This window comes from Humulus lupulus, chromosome 4 (genome assembly GCF_963169125.1).
Source record: "Humulus lupulus chromosome 4, drHumLupu1.1, whole genome shotgun sequence".
Lineage (NCBI taxonomy): Eukaryota > Viridiplantae > Streptophyta > Magnoliopsida > Rosales > Cannabaceae > Humulus > Humulus lupulus.
Genome location: NC_084796.1, coordinates 119,746,129 through 119,762,024, shown reverse-complemented (window position 1 = coordinate 119,762,024; position 15,896 = coordinate 119,746,129). Strand labels below are relative to the sequence as shown.

The following is a 15,896-nucleotide window of genomic DNA, read 5'->3' as shown; positions in this document are numbered from 1 at the left end:
GGGTTGAGCCCGTTTATGTGTTTTGACCCCGGGAACATGGTTTTAGGCCTCGGGATCACTCCTACTACTTGGATTAGTTTGGATTGATGTCCCGGAGGCTAGATTTTGGTTTGGGAACCTATGTTGATCATTTTTATTGAAGATGTCCCGTGTTTGGTTATGACTAGGTGACCGCTAAAGGACTAAAAGTTGATCGTTCTCTGAGGTCGTTCTTTTAATCATTCTAGCTCGAATCTGTGGTAAGAAAACTGCACCCTGTGTATATATGACATGTGTATTTGTTATTGAGGCATGTTGATCGATGAATGTGGACATGGATTTCATATTAAATGCTAGTGAATGTTGCTTACTTGTAAATGTCACTGATTAGTCAGGGATACTGACCTAAGAGTCAGAAACGGCATAAGTGTCCTGAACGCAGGGCCGAATGAAGATTAGATCTAATCGATATCAGCATGGAATGGCTCCAACGCATTAATGCTGAAACGACCGCTTGTCACATGGCTAGGGAACGATGTTCCAGGGTTATGACTCTATGGTCATGAGGAAGGTTATGTTGGTGACCAGTCACCATGCACCTATCCTAGTTAAGCTAATGAAAGTTTCACTTACCTGCTAAGCCCTGGTGACCCTATCTTCACAAGGCTGAAGGGAGCTATTCCAAATTTAGTGACTTTTGCGATTGTAACCTATTTGTTTTGGACTGATAGTCCTGAATGATTATTATGATCATTGTTGATATTATATCATGCTAAATTGTGTTTTCTTGCTGGGTCGTGGCTCATGGGTGCTATGTGGTGCATGTAAAGGCAAAGAAAAGCTCACCCAGCCTTGAGTGGAGAGATTACGTGGTGATGTGTACATATGCGGCCGCTTGACCACCACGGCCAAGGAGTTCTCAGAGGAACTAGGGGGTTTACCCTATTTTGCCACTTAGGCCGGCGGGTTTGTAACTTTGAAACAGTAGTGACCATTTTGAGTTGCAAATAACTTGTAAATGTTTTGATAAGCTCATGAGCATTTTATTTACTTAATGAAATATATCCTTTTCTCTTTATTAATTTTCCACCTTAACCTGTTAATAACACCTAGAACACGTTTTTAACCAAAGGACTCGGGTAGCGGGTCAAATTTTCGGTTCACCGATCACCATAACTATTCTGGGGTAACCAGGGCGTTACAACTTGGTAACAGAGCCTTGACCGAGCCAGAAGTGTAGCCGATGGGGACGTCGAGCCTGTAAGAGGGGGTGATTGTGACAGTCAGTATCCCGTGGTCCGTAGGGGGAAAGACCGGTTAAAGTTGTGCAATCCCACACCGCCTGGGGAAGGTCAAGTATGATGATTCTAAGACTATGTAGGTATGGGACTACACAATTGAAGATGGCTTAAATAGATTGATGGGTACTACCTATATCAACAAGATGCATCTTCTTTTCGGTATCCCATCACTTGAGAACTCCAAAGTTAAGTGTGCTTGATATGGAGTAATCTCAAGATGGGTGACCTCCTGGGAAGTTTTCCCAGGAAGCGTGCGAGTGAGGACATAGCACATTGGAAAGACTAGTGTTGGTTTGTAGGGCCAGTCGTCATTCCTGAAAGCAGCCATAGTGACGTGGGGCATTACATTAGTTCATTATAGTTCCTCTTATTCTTTTATTTTTCTTCAAATCCTAACTTGTTATAATGTCTTTGGTTAGGTGTTTGATTTTCTTGAAACTTAAGGTTTTCGGTAAGTTCTTATCTTGATGGTTTAGATCTTCTTTTCATCTTCTTTTCTTTAAGAAACTTATGATCTTACTATTTGGTTTTAGGAGTTTCCAATCCTGCACTTGTCTCCAATACCCCAGTTTTGGGTAAGGAAAATAAGTTATATTTTATATGTTATGATTATGTATGTACATACGTATGTATGTATGTATGTATGTATGTATGTATGTATGTTTGTTTGTTTGTAGTCACTTGTGAAATATGGTTGCTTAGATAGCAAATAAGCAAATCTTGAGATTTTTAATCATTATCAAGACTATAGTTTTGTTTAAACCTACCTCTAAATAGTAGCAAGACGACCTAGATGGTTTCTATTACGTATTACGATAATGAGTTAATGGCTATTAATTAGTAATCTTATGTTTTATGTTTTTACGTCTTATGTTTTATGTTATGTTCTAGTAGTTTTTCCTTACTGAGCATTAGGCTCATTCCTTTTTATTTAGATGATGTAGGAAAATGATCATGGAAGGCGGGATAGATTCTAGGTGGCTTTGGCATGTGTATTGGGAGAGGACTGAAGGAATGGATCGATGAATTGATCGAGGATGATGTTTATGTTTCGAGTCTTTTTATTTATGTATTTATGATTTCTGCATTTAGTATTTGAACATTTAATTAAAGGTTTTGTTTTTCTTTATGATTTTATGTAATAACAATGGGATCCCATATTTTGGATTTTCTATAATATAGTTCTATTATTTTATGTATGTATTTGAAAATAATAGTTATGTCTTAGTAGTTTTAATGGTTCGAGGTCTTTAAGTTTATCGGGTCATTACAGTTGGTACCAGAGCCATGGTTCATAATCATGAAGTTCTCCTTGATACACATACAAAAGCTCCGGATCTAACCACCAATGTAAGTGTTTATATTATGAATATTATGTTTATGTTAAAAGCTAATGTTTCAGTCATTATGTTTTCAGTCAAAATGAATGGAGCTTTGACTTATCAAGATATTTGTGCCATTAAGGCATTGAATAGGATTAAAGAGCCAAGAGATACAATAGGAGTGCTAGAAAGAACCACTCAAAGATTGGTCATATTTCACACGGAGATAGTTCACCTTAAAATCACTAGGCAAATTATGATGAGAGCCATGGAACGATATGTCCTAGTAATTAGGCTTTTTAAGGATTTTCCTTCTGTGGTTTCAAAATTTGAAGAATTATGGGAGACTATGGATGATGAAGATGATTTACCGGTAGCCATGAGATAATATTTTCTTATACTTTGGTTTACCTATAGGTTTGAGTTCCAATTCACGAATGAACAAAAGAATAATATCCTAATGAACATTCCCCGTGGTAGTTTCGAGGCATATGATACTGATGATTATGAGGAAATAACTGATGATATAATAGATGAAGGGTAAGATGTAGAAGATCCTGATTTTCAGAAATTTTACCCTAGTTAGTATTAGTATAGCTTATTTATTTATTTTGAATGATTATTGTAATAAGTGAAAATCTTTTTCCAAATGAATAAAGTTGTTATTTTTGAATGGCATGTTTGGATTTGAATTTTTTTGTTTTTTTACAATCATAATAACTTAGAATAAATTCAAGAAATAATGACTGAGTTCGATGAGGGTTGATACGAATCAACAAACCGGGTTCTGTATTGAGAGTTGAGGGGGCCATAGTAGTGGGAATGATTTTTACTGATACCAGCCCTCCCTCAATAAGGTTAACTTTGGAACAGTGACAAGTTTCGAGCCTGAGAATTTAGTCATATAGGGTTGTTAGAAATAGACTTATAAAATAATAAAGATGGCCTAATAGTCTGAGTATAGAAACACACCCTAATTTATAAAGATGGCTTACATAATTTTTCATAAGAAAACATAACTGATAGGTCTGAGTTATGTTTTCTTAGACTAAGTTTTTCCCTAGAAATTATTAGGGTAAGTTCTAACATGTTTTTCTCGATTGTTAGAACTTTTCTAAAGATACTGCTCCGAAGGTCTGCACGCACGAACAACAATGCCCCCAGCACCACCAACGAGACTCACAAGCTCCCTCTAGTCTGAACTAGAGGAATGCGTGCTACCACTGCTGCTGCTAATAGAAATGCACCACTTCTGATTGGCAACAACACTAAGATTATCCGGTTACGGCAATAAGTAGAAGAATTACTACAGCAACAATGACAACAACCTCAGTTGCAAGCTCAACCACAACTTCAATTGCAGCCTCAGCTAGCGGCTCAAGCACCCCAGCAAGGGCATAATGGAGAATATCCTTATGGGGGAAGACCGATGGAAAACTACGCGGCCTATCTAGCTAAATACATGGAGCTAGTCTATGAGCATTTCTAAAAATAGCACACTTCAAATTTTGAAGGGACGACCGACCCCTTTGAGGCTGAAGAATGGCTCAAGAATGTAGAGCAAATTCTGGCACACATGAACCTCGGCAATGCAGATCATATATCCTTCATTTTTTCTCTACTGAAAAGGGATGCTAGAATCTAGTGGGATTTGGTACAACAGACTCATGCACTACAAGAAAAAATTCTTTTAATAACACCGAAAATGTGTTATCAAAACATACGATAACACTTTCTAATGTGTTAAGACCGACTATGTTATTGTAGATCAGGGTACTTTACATAACACTTTATCAGTGTTATACATATGTGTTATTGTACTGTCAACGATAACACAATTTCTGTGTTATTTTAATATATAGATAGGTGTTGAATTATGTTATTTATAGTCGATTATATAACACGTTTTTTTGTGTTATACTACACTTTAGTATAACACTTTTTTTGTGTTATACTACACTTTAGTATAACACTTTTTTTGTGTTATACTACACTTTAGTATAACACATTATTTGTGTTATACTACACTTTAGTATAACACATGTGTTATATTAGCTTAGAGAAACATAATCTTTTTTTAATATTAGCTTAGAGAAACATAATCTTTTTTTACTTACACAAAACTAGGAAAACAAATATGAAAGTTGAAGCCAAATAAGGTAACATAAATAGATTTTTATTAATTACTCAAATGTAATTACAATATTTAGTCTACTAGTCTAGGCTTAAGAAATCATATTACAACATAATTTATGCCCAATTCAGATTCCTTTATCACTAAATACAAAACAAGAAATGTATACAAAAATTAGTGAAATACATTCTTCCATTCTAAAGGCCTCAACTACAAATGTTGTCAAGAATTGCTCCAAAGAAATCATCTCAATATACCTGCACATTGTAAAAAAAAATCCTTTTATTATTAAGAACATAAGACTTAAGCTAGTTTCCACCTGTAAGCATATAAAGTTTAAATTAAATTTGTAATAACTCCAAAACTTGACGAAACAGCAAGGTATAGCAAGATGTACTACCATGCAAAACGACTGAAGCAACAAAAAATGTAACTTAAAACAATAAGCTAAGAGATGAACGAAGAAAAAATTCCATTGCCAATTAGAGTACTTTATCAATACCTAAAACTTAATGAAAATGAAAGAAACATTCAGCAGCATAATTCTAAAGCACAACAGAAGACTTTCTTCTTTATACCTTGACAAGGCCTGATGAAAGTCATCTTTTTGTTGGTAGTTCGTCTTCTAACATGGTCATATCAGCCTATTAAGAAAGAAAAATCTAAGCATATGAATTTCCCACAAAACAAACAGTTAAATTCATAAATGAAAGTGAATGAGAAAATCAGAGAGGATAGAGAATGAATGAACTGAACTTTATTGAAGTGTTAAATAGAAAAAGAGAATACATCACTTATAATGAGCTAAAAATTAGAGTAAGACTAACAGATTCATAGAAAACCATAACAGATCTAGCAGCTACCACTTAATAGATAAAATTTGTAGTGATAAAAGTACTACAATCTTTCTATTAATCATTTATAGTGTGCACAAGGGAAATAAAAAGCCCACCTGTTCAGATGATGTTAGAATGCCCTGTATAAAGCCCTGAAAGCATTGCTTGTCTCAACAATAAGGGCAGGCCATACATTCATAGCACTACACCAGATCCTAATAGTCCAATTTAAATTCAGTAGGTATCAAATGTTTTCACTGCCATAATCATAGCTGCCACTAAAGCAGAAGATCATATTGACACAAGTAAGTTCATACAGCAGAGTCGAAGCTTAGTCATCACTAGGATTACCTTACTTTCTTGTGCACCTCTTGTATTTACTATATAAATGCATTATAATCACTTAGTCATCACTAGGATTACAATAACCAATGTCAAACATACTTAATAAATTAAAATGTTTACAATTAAAGTGTAAATAAAAGCTGCTCAAACGAATGGTTTCTCTTCAATGATTTTAATTGCTAGTGCAGGATCCTTGGGTTAAAGTTTCTGAACAACAAGCCTAAAATGAATAAACTGCTTAAGTTGCACTAGACAAAACATGAATGAAGAAACCTAACCTCAACAGAGCATTGTCTATCAAAGATAGTTAGAGCACATGTTTAGACTCTTCATAAGAAATCTCATCAAAGAATTTCATTAAGTAACAAGGCACCAGCCAAATTGAAATGAGATTTAAACAACTATTTACTAGTAATACTTAAATTAATAAGATGCTCTGAGACTTGAGTACTCAGCTCATAGATATTTAATTAGTGGATATGCCATTAGCCAAGTTGATGAACCAGAACAAGTAAAAACATAGTCTAGTTGATTAAATGCAAAACTTTTCTCTAAACCAAACTACTGGTCAACATAGATTTGTGGAATTAATTTCTTGTTTATGAACCAATGATTGGAGTAAAACTAGAATTCATGTAAATAATAATGGTAAGGGCATATAACAGTGGTAAGTCCAATTTATAGATTTATTGGATTTGGAATATATATACAATGACAAGGGGAGAATTCAAACAAATAATTGGCAATTGGTATAGAAAGTACTGCCATTTCTAACTATAAAAATCAGTATCACTAATCATGCTAATCTAGTGAGATCGAACAACTATATAAAATAATACTATAAAAATCCCCACACTACCAGACTATCCTTCACAACTTAATATTAAGATCCTATAAACTAAAACAGAAAAGAAGTTAATTTGGAGATTTTCAAATGTTGAAGGAATCTCGCCACTAACTCCAGAACTGAAAAGACTACTATCAAATATAAACAATGAAAAACAAAGGAATCAGGATGGGACCAATGTACTATAGCAATCATTAAGTTGAATAGTAATTCTCAATGGGTTTCATGATACCTGTATGGACTATAAATAAATGCACCCAATCATAAACAGAAAAAGAAATGAAACGAAAGACCCTTAATAATACAAGCGTACAGTATTTTTAATTTGTTTAAATTCCCTAGTTCTGGCGGTAGCTGACCAGAGAAATTGTTCATTGGTAAGTACCTATAGACAAAATTATTTCGAAGAATAAATGTCATTAATATCATAAACTATGAAATAGTCTTCAATGATATGCTTGAAATGGGCAATGGAAAATTCATAAAGAAAGGAGAAAAAATGTTATAGTTACCATTAAAATGAAAAAATGCCTATAACTTACAAAAAAGATAGGTCAGTAAGTAGTCCCAATTCCTTTGGTACCTCCCCTGACAGTTCATTTGCGCTTAAGGCCCTAGTAATTGCCAAAAAATAATGATCAAGTGGAGAGAAATATTTCTAACATATCATACTAATCTTGTTAATTCCAATCTCAAACTTTAGGTAAGCTTACAAGGATTTCATGTTAATAAGGTTTCCAATTGATGGAGACAATCATAACAGATAACAGAGGCAATTTTAAGAGCTCAAAGACAACAAAACTCACCTCCTCAGCTGCATCCATAGCAGTCTTGAAACGCCGTGACCTTTGCTGGTTCATCTTAGCTCGAGGCGCAACACCATCTACATAAAATAAATCCAAAACAGAAACTTTCAATCAACAATTTACAACTGAACCTACAACACTTGAATAAATAAATAAGTGCTACACAGGTCCAACTATAGTCTATGATATAATCTAGTTCTCTAAAAATCATTGGATATAAATGCAACTGAGTACACAATAAATAGATATTGTAACAAACAAACAAAAGTTCATGTTAAATACCTCCATACTCCTTGTTTTGTGGATCGATGTAAGAATGAGGGAGTACAAAGATAACTCCAGGTAGACCTGTTCAAGGCAAAAAGTTAAGATCATGACTATTGAACTTCCATAAACTTTCGATAGTAAACTTTTGTGTCACATTAAACTACCATTAAACTTCTCTGACTCTTCTTCGGTCATTACAGCTTGAAAGCCTGTGTAAGTTGTTGTGCTACAAGCATAAATTTTCTTTTTGCCTCTTCCATACTGTATCCAAGAAAGCAATTATCACAAGGCTAAATTATTTTGAATACAAATCTAATTTCGAGTACAAAACTAATAACATGTTACATGTCTTGAGACATAAAAGAATTTGCATAGGCCCTTCAAACTAATGTAAATGAAAGCAAATTATTATTATTTTTATATAAAAAAATGAAGAAATAGAAGATAAACCCAGTATCATAATCAATTTATTATCCAACTATTCAAATTTTCTCTCCATCAACAGGGCAACATAAAATCTTTTTCCAAAAATCGGTGCCAGGCCGCTGAAAACCAAAAATTTATATGAATCATTCTACTAACTAGCTCTTTCAGTACAAAACAAAAATATGTTTAAAATGAAATATAGTACTAAGCTCCCAAAGCTCAAACAAGGCTACACCATAAATATGATGTCAATTTTATTTTTTGTTGCATGATGATGAATCAAAGACTAGTATTGAGTAGAAGAGAGGACAAGCACACTCCACCAATGCAATAAAGATATCCATTCTCTTAACAAATCAGAGAAGGAAACCATCCAAAGGGCTACCCAATGAAACTTGTAGAAAAATGATTTGCACATTAATTGAAAGGTCAAATCAAATACAGCACCTACTCTCTCAGTTCACGCAATTAGAGGAGAGGATGATCGAAAACATATTAAGTTCAGTCTATTTAAGCTGACTACAAAATTACACTACTGGACAAAACATACTTGTTCTCAGGTTCAGATATCAGATAAAAAAATGTATTCTCTGCTTTTCCATGCTAAGGCTAACTGCAACCCCTCACATCTGAAAACTTCTTATATTTCTTTACACCCCTCAAAGTTACATGAACACATTGACATTCATGCTTGCACAATTGGGATACTTATTGTCATAACAAACCAAAATTTCAAGAAAGCATTGTTAATAGCAAGCTAAATAGAAGAACCAAATATAAATGCCTACAAACTATAATTATGAAGTCAAATGATTAAGACCAACTTATTTCTATGCACAAGACAATAAACTAATGGTTAGATACTTTTTTTTTTTTAAAAAAATCTGAGCCTTTATTAATGATGTTGAAATAGTAAGGTTGTCACATAGAGAAATATAAATAAATTTCAATGAAATACGTACTTGAGCTTTGCCATTGTATTCTCCACCAAAGCATTATTGAATAAAAAGCCAACAATAGATCATTTCCAGCCATTATTACAGCCACATAATATATTTAACTGTGGTCCTTGCAAGATGTTCGGCCATTTTCTGACATAGATCCAACTGAAACACATGCACACGTATGAGGAATGAAAAGAGGACAAACATACTATTGTAACACAACTCTTAAAGAACACAAAGAAGGTTTTACAAGTCTTATTCTTTTCATCTACATAAATAGAAAGTACATAACCATCATATATCATATCATCATATCTATCCATATTACTTAGTTAAGAAAAGAAAAAACAACTTTCTTCAATTAAGGTGTCTGTCAATTTAGTATATATCATTGTTAACACTTGACCAGGAAGAAATTTGAGCCAAAGAACCTTTCTAATTTAATGCATTTAAGCTAAACAGAGTTTTCATGGTATAACTGCCCATCAACTAAAGGGAATAGATTTAATGCATCTCTAAACAAGACAGGTTCTATTATCTGAGCTTCTAAACATCATCATGGAAAATCAAAAGGTTTCAATTACATAATTCAAAAGAAGAATCTTTAAGATGCAAAAAGAGTAAAGATGGTGATAGAGGGTCATCAAGTTGCTTGCTAGTTCTAAATCAAAAACACTAATGCAAAATAAATCATAATGTCAATGTCCACCAACTCCAACCGTGCACTGACATAATCAAATCAAATCAAATTCAATGAACTCTTTGGCCTACGAAAATAAAGTAACTACAAAAGAAGAAGCTTTAAGAAGAAAAGAGAATAAATATGGTTATACAGGGTCATCAAATTATTCTTAGTGGGAAAAACTAGGCTTCAAATTTGCTAAAAAGAAACAATGCATGAATTAAATTCCTGTCCATCTGTTAGCTACTGAATGAACAACTTCAATTGCACTTCCTGCCGGTGTAATAACCACAATTAGTATGCATAACAAAGAAGTTATCTAGTATCAAGCAGTTAATCTCAATTAACAGTATCTAGAGTTTAGGCCTAAGAAGAAAGTTTGAACTCATTGCTTCAAAGGCAGCTGGATCATTGTCCGCATATTGTTCCATTTCTTCCTAAAAATAATAACAAAATGCAATTAGAAACTCAAAGCAAAGTTAGAATCCTTGGCTGCATTAAGGAATGCCAAATCATTTAACAACCTTCAGCTCAGTATGCTTTTGCTGAATGGATTTCAACTCATTTAAAGCATCCTCTCTTTCATCCTGGAAAATGCTGACATGTCAGACAAATAATAACCTAAGAGTTCATTTCTATAAACTAGTTCAAACCCTGGTAAGACATATAGGGTCTTTAAGGAAGCTCACAGATGCCTCTCACCCCTTCTTTAACGATTCACACTGCTCAGCAAGTTTTGTAAACTGCTTCTTACTGCTATGAAGATCGGATTCAAGTTTGCGAGTTACATTTCTCAGCTGCCCAATGTTTCAATATCAGTACAAGATAAAGTAGTTACATGATTTATAAGGGCACCAAATTTACCTGATTTCCAGCACAACTAGGAAGTCTCCAAAAATACACCTGGAATTTAAAAAAAAACTCACAATTAGAAAAACTCCCAATATAAACAAGTTGTAAAATAGTTTCACATCAACACGCAATTGTTGCTATCTGTTTTCTCTGCAGTGTCAACATAAACATAGAAGTCTCACTTAGTCTACTAAACAACAACTTCAAGGTAAATTACCTAAATATCCAAAACTTTACAAACACATCAAACTTACAGATGTTCCTATCTTGTCTTTTGAAACAAGATCATCGTCCACTAGACTTTGGACAACATCTTTCACGGACTGGGTAATCACACCTTTCTTTGGTCCTAATTTCTCAAGTTCCTTAAGCTGAAACCAACAATAAAATCAAGACAAGTCTTCCATTTTATTATGAAAACAAAGAAAAAAAAACTCAATGCGTTTTAAAAAAAATTCATATACTTCTTCGAGGAGATTGTTTATAAATTTATTATTAATATACCATGGTCATGAAATAACCAATAAAAAATTATAGAGCATTACATATATAAAATGGAATGCTCACAAGGAAGAAGTCTTGAGAATCGTAAAATATTTGAAGAATTTTCTCATGCTTCTCTTCCAACGAAAGACCTCTTTTCTTCGACTGTAATAAAAACCAATAGTTAAAATTATTAAGAAAAAATATTCTGAATGAATTAAACACTAAATTAAACTGTCAATACTTTATTAAATTATAAGAAAGCAAATAAAATGTAGATAATAAGTATGTAATATTACTGATTCAATGACATCTAGAATCTAGATTAATATGAGTATAATAATTACTTAGAAGTCATCTAAGATTCAAAGCCATGTATCTTTTCATCAATCAAACAAAGCAAAAAACTAAAGATCGAGAATTAGGGTCCACACCCCCATTTCCTCTTTACTTTCTCTAATTTTCGCACATTTTCTCAGGAAACAAATGACGACAATATCCAAGCATTAGAATTAAAATTAAAATGCATTTACTAACAAATACTGAAAATAAACAACAAACAATCCAGTGATCCACCGAAAAAGAAAAAAACAAAAACCTAAATTCAATTGAACTAAAAATATAAAAATATAGTTCTAAATTAAAAACACTACTGCAAAATAAATCATAATTAAATCCAATCCATTCAACACTCTGGTCTAAGCAAAAATAGTAACTACTACAAATTAGCTTGCAACACTAAAAAACAAAGTGAATTCAGCTACCTGTAAATCCTCCATGGTCTCCAATTCACTGCCCATAATATAGAAAACGAAGCCGAACCCAAAAGAGAGAAAATGGTCCCCGAAATCACACATGGCAAAAGCAGGTGATGCTCATCACCTTCCATAGCCCAGTTCTCTCCCCTGCTCCATAATATAGAAAATGAAGCTGAACCCAAAAAAGAGAAAATGGTCCCCGAAATCACACACGCCAAAATCAATAACCACATGCGTGATCGGAACTTTCGAAGACGGAGCCGAACAACTGGAAACGCCGAAGAGCCGATCGTTGTAGACAGAATAGTGGGCTGACTTCGGAGACACCGTTGGCGATCGGAAACACTGTCGATGATCGTAGGAGTCAAACAAGTATTTTTTCCTTGGAAACACATTCGATGATAGCAGGCGATAAAATATTGTTTAGAGGTTTGGAAATAAAAAAAGGAGAGGAAAATAACAAAGTAAAAGGGTAGAAGATAGAATAGGCGGGCTCCAAAAATTTTGTACCGCCAAATTATTTTTTCTTTGCCACATATTATTTTATTATTTGATGTACCATAATGCTTTTTTAATAGTATTATATTCATGTGTTATGGAAAGGGGTATTTGTTGTAGTGATGATATCACCACCATGACTTGGGCAAGAATTATGGAGCTGTTTCACAGGAAATACTACAACTCGGTATTCATCGCTACAAGGGTGGAAGAGCGTGCCAGTCTGAAATAGGGAAATTTGTAGGTAGTCGAGTACACTTGACAATTTGATGAGCTAGCAAAACTTCAAACCAGAATTAGTCCCGAACAACTACTTGAGGGTTACCAAGTTCACCAAGGGACTCAGCCCCAAGATTGAATTAGGATTCAAGCTTGCAAATTCCGAAACCACTTCTTACGCCGATGTTTTGGAAATGAATATAGAGGTGGAAAGGCTCCAAGAAAATGTTAGCAAGGAGGAGGCATGCAAGCCTGAACCCAAGCAACAGAATCAGACTCAGAATAATTGAAACCACAACAACAACCAGCATAGCAATAATGGGAGAAAAGAAAGCATCTTGATAATAAGAAGACCAATGTTGACAAAAGAGCATGGACTAACAATGGTAATAACAGACCGGGTTGTGTGGAATACCCTCAGTGTTCCAAGTGCCAGAAAAGACATCCCGGGGAGTGTCATGCGAACAACAAAGGTTGTTACAATTGTGGCCAGGAAGGTCATCAGAATAGGGATTGTCCACTGCTCCAAACACAAGAAAAGAAGGACAACAAGATGATTCCAGCCAGAGTCTTCGCATTAACCCAGGGAGAAGCCAAAACTAGTAACAAGGTGGTGACAGGTCAGCTTCCTATCCTCGATAATATATGTTTAGTATTGTTTGATTCAGGAGCAACACACTCGTATATCTCGTTAGGAATGATAGAGAAATTAGACAAACCTTGTGATAGATTTAGAACTAGGTTTTTGATGGAGCTACCTCCAGGAGAAATTATTCTGTCATCATGAATAGTACGAGGAGTTCCAATCAAAGTCGAGGGCATAGAGCTAGAAGGAGACCTGATAGAGCTAGAGATTAAGGACTTCGACATAATACTTGGCATGGACTAGCTAGCGAGACATGGCGCAACCATCGATCGTAGATGCAAGCAAGTGATGTTTGAAACTCTTGAGGGTCAGAAACTATGTTTTATGGGAAAGGTTTCAGGACTACGAACACCACTTATCTCATCTCTCAAAGCTCAAAGGATAATAGAGAAAGGATGTCACACATTCTTAGCAAGTGTCACAGATGTGGCACAGGAAACACCATGAAAGGTTGGAAACGTCCGCATTATAAAGGAATTTCGAGAAATATTTCCTGGTGATTTACCAGGGTTACCCCTTACTTGAGAAATTGACTTCATAATTGAACTAGTACAGAGAACTGAGCCTATCTCAAAGGCACCATACTGGATGGCACTTACCGAAGTCAAGAAGTTGAAAACACAGTTAGAAGATCTCTTAGACTTAGGTTTCATCAGACCGAGCCATTCGCCATGGGGAGCGCCGGTTCTATTTGTGAAGAAGAAAGATGGAAGCATACAGATGTGTATCGATTACCATGAGCTGAACAAGGTGACAATTAAGAACAAGTACCCGCTACCCCGGATCGACGACTTATTTGATCAACTCCGAGGAGCGACTGTATTTTCAAAGATCGATCTACGATCCAGTTATCACCAGCTCAGGGTAAGGGAAGAAGATATACCAAAGACAACTTTTTGGATTCGATACAGACATTACGAGTTTCTAGTTATGTCTTTTGGTCTTACCAATGCTCCAACCATATTTACGGACTTAATGAATCGTGTCTTGAAGGATTACTTGGACAAATTCGTCGTGGTATTCATTGAATATATATTGGTATACTCCAAGGATGAAGTCGAGCACAAGGAACATTTAAGACTGACCATGCTGTGACTAAAGAAGCACCAACTTTACACCAAGTTCAAGAAATGTGAATCTTGGCTATCACAAGTAGCGTTCTTCGGCCACATAGTATCCAAGGATGGATTCGTAGTAGACCCAACTAAGGTAAAGGCTGTGAAGGATTGGCAAGGACCTAAGAATGCGTCAGAGGTTAGAAGTTTTCTTGGGCTAGCAAGCTATTACCAGAGATTTGTAGAAGGATTTTCTAAGATAGAGACTCTGCTTACCAACCTGACCCAGAAACAACAAAAGTTCAACTGGACAGATAAATGTCAAGAAAGCTTCTAGTTGCTCAAAGATAAATTATGCTCAGCACCAGTACTTTGCGTACCGACACCCAACAACATGTTTGTGGTATACTGTGATGCATCCAAGCAAGGTTTAGGTTGTGTACTGATGCAAAATGACAAGGTAATAACCTACACCTCGTCGAAGCTGAAGGAATACGAGAAACGCTATCCAACACACGATATGGAGTTGGCGGCGGTGGTCTTCGCACTGAAAATATAGCACCGCTATCTTTATGGATAACGGTGTGTGATTTATACGGGCCACAAGAGCTTAAAATATTTCTTCACGCAAAAGGAACTCAACATGAGGCAGCACAGGTGGTTGGAAATAGTAAAGGACTATGACTGCGAAATCCTATACCACCCAAGAAAGGCAAGTGTAGTTGCAAATGCGTTAAGTCAGAAGAGTTACGGAAATCTCGCAGCATTATTCAAAATTGAAAAGCCTCTACAACAAGAGCTGATTAATGACAGGATAGAAATAGTCATGGGTCAACTGGCTAACTTGTCCATCCATTCAAGTTTATTAGATGAAATACGGATCGAGTAAGGGCATAATGACATGCTGCTATCGTATATGGTTGCAATCAAAGAAGGCACGACTATGAATTTCTCTATATCAGGATAAGGGTTCTTGAGATATGAGGGTCGGATATGCGTGCTCAATTACCATGGAATTAAGATGAAGATTTTAGAAGAGGCACACACTACCCCATACTTTGTTCACTCGGGATCGAACAAGATGACTCACGACCTTAAGTCACTATATTGGTGGCCGGGAATGAAGAAAGACATAGCAGAGTATGTGTCCAAATGCTTAATATGCCAACAAGTAAAGGCAGAACATCAGCGACCCGTAGGCTTACTGCAACTACTTAGTATTCTAGAATGGAAGTGGGAAAACATAGCCATGGAATTTGTGATAGGATTACCACGAACAAGTAAACAACACAACCTGGCTTGGGTTGTGGTAGATAGACTCACAAAGTTAGCTCACTTCCTACGTGTCAAGACTACGTAAATTGTGGACCAGTACGCAGACATCTATGTTTGAGAAATTTTACGACTACATGGAATCCCTAAGACCATAGTATCTGATAGAGGTTCGGTGTTCACATCGAGATTTTGGGGAAGCTTGCAGCAAGCCATGGGTACCA

The 15,896-nt window shown here is 35.4% G+C and overlaps 2 long non-coding RNA genes and 1 pseudogene across 2 annotated transcripts; all 3 read right to left on the bottom strand.

Annotated features, from left to right (window-relative positions):
- Nucleotides 1-4,760: 4,760 nt before the first annotated feature.
- Nucleotides 4,761-8,094, bottom strand: LOC133829135 (uncharacterized). Its single transcript, XR_009891560.1, has 4 exons — nt 8,002-8,094; nt 5,689-5,787; nt 5,315-5,380; nt 4,761-4,993 (listed from the first exon to the last, which is right to left on the bottom strand). It is a non-coding gene; the product is annotated as an uncharacterized LOC133829135 (long non-coding RNA).
- Nucleotides 6,840-7,544, bottom strand: LOC133829136 (uncharacterized). The gene is made up of 4 exons (XR_009891561.1): nt 7,478-7,544; nt 7,307-7,378; nt 7,078-7,149; nt 6,840-6,895 (listed from the first exon to the last, which is right to left on the bottom strand). It is a non-coding gene; the product is annotated as an uncharacterized LOC133829136 (long non-coding RNA).
- Nucleotides 8,095-10,109: 2,015 nt separating the features above from the next.
- On the bottom strand, nt 10,110-12,024 carry LOC133832514 (meiotic nuclear division protein 1 homolog; annotated as a pseudogene).
- Between the last annotated feature and the right edge of the window lie 3,872 nt (nt 12,025-15,896).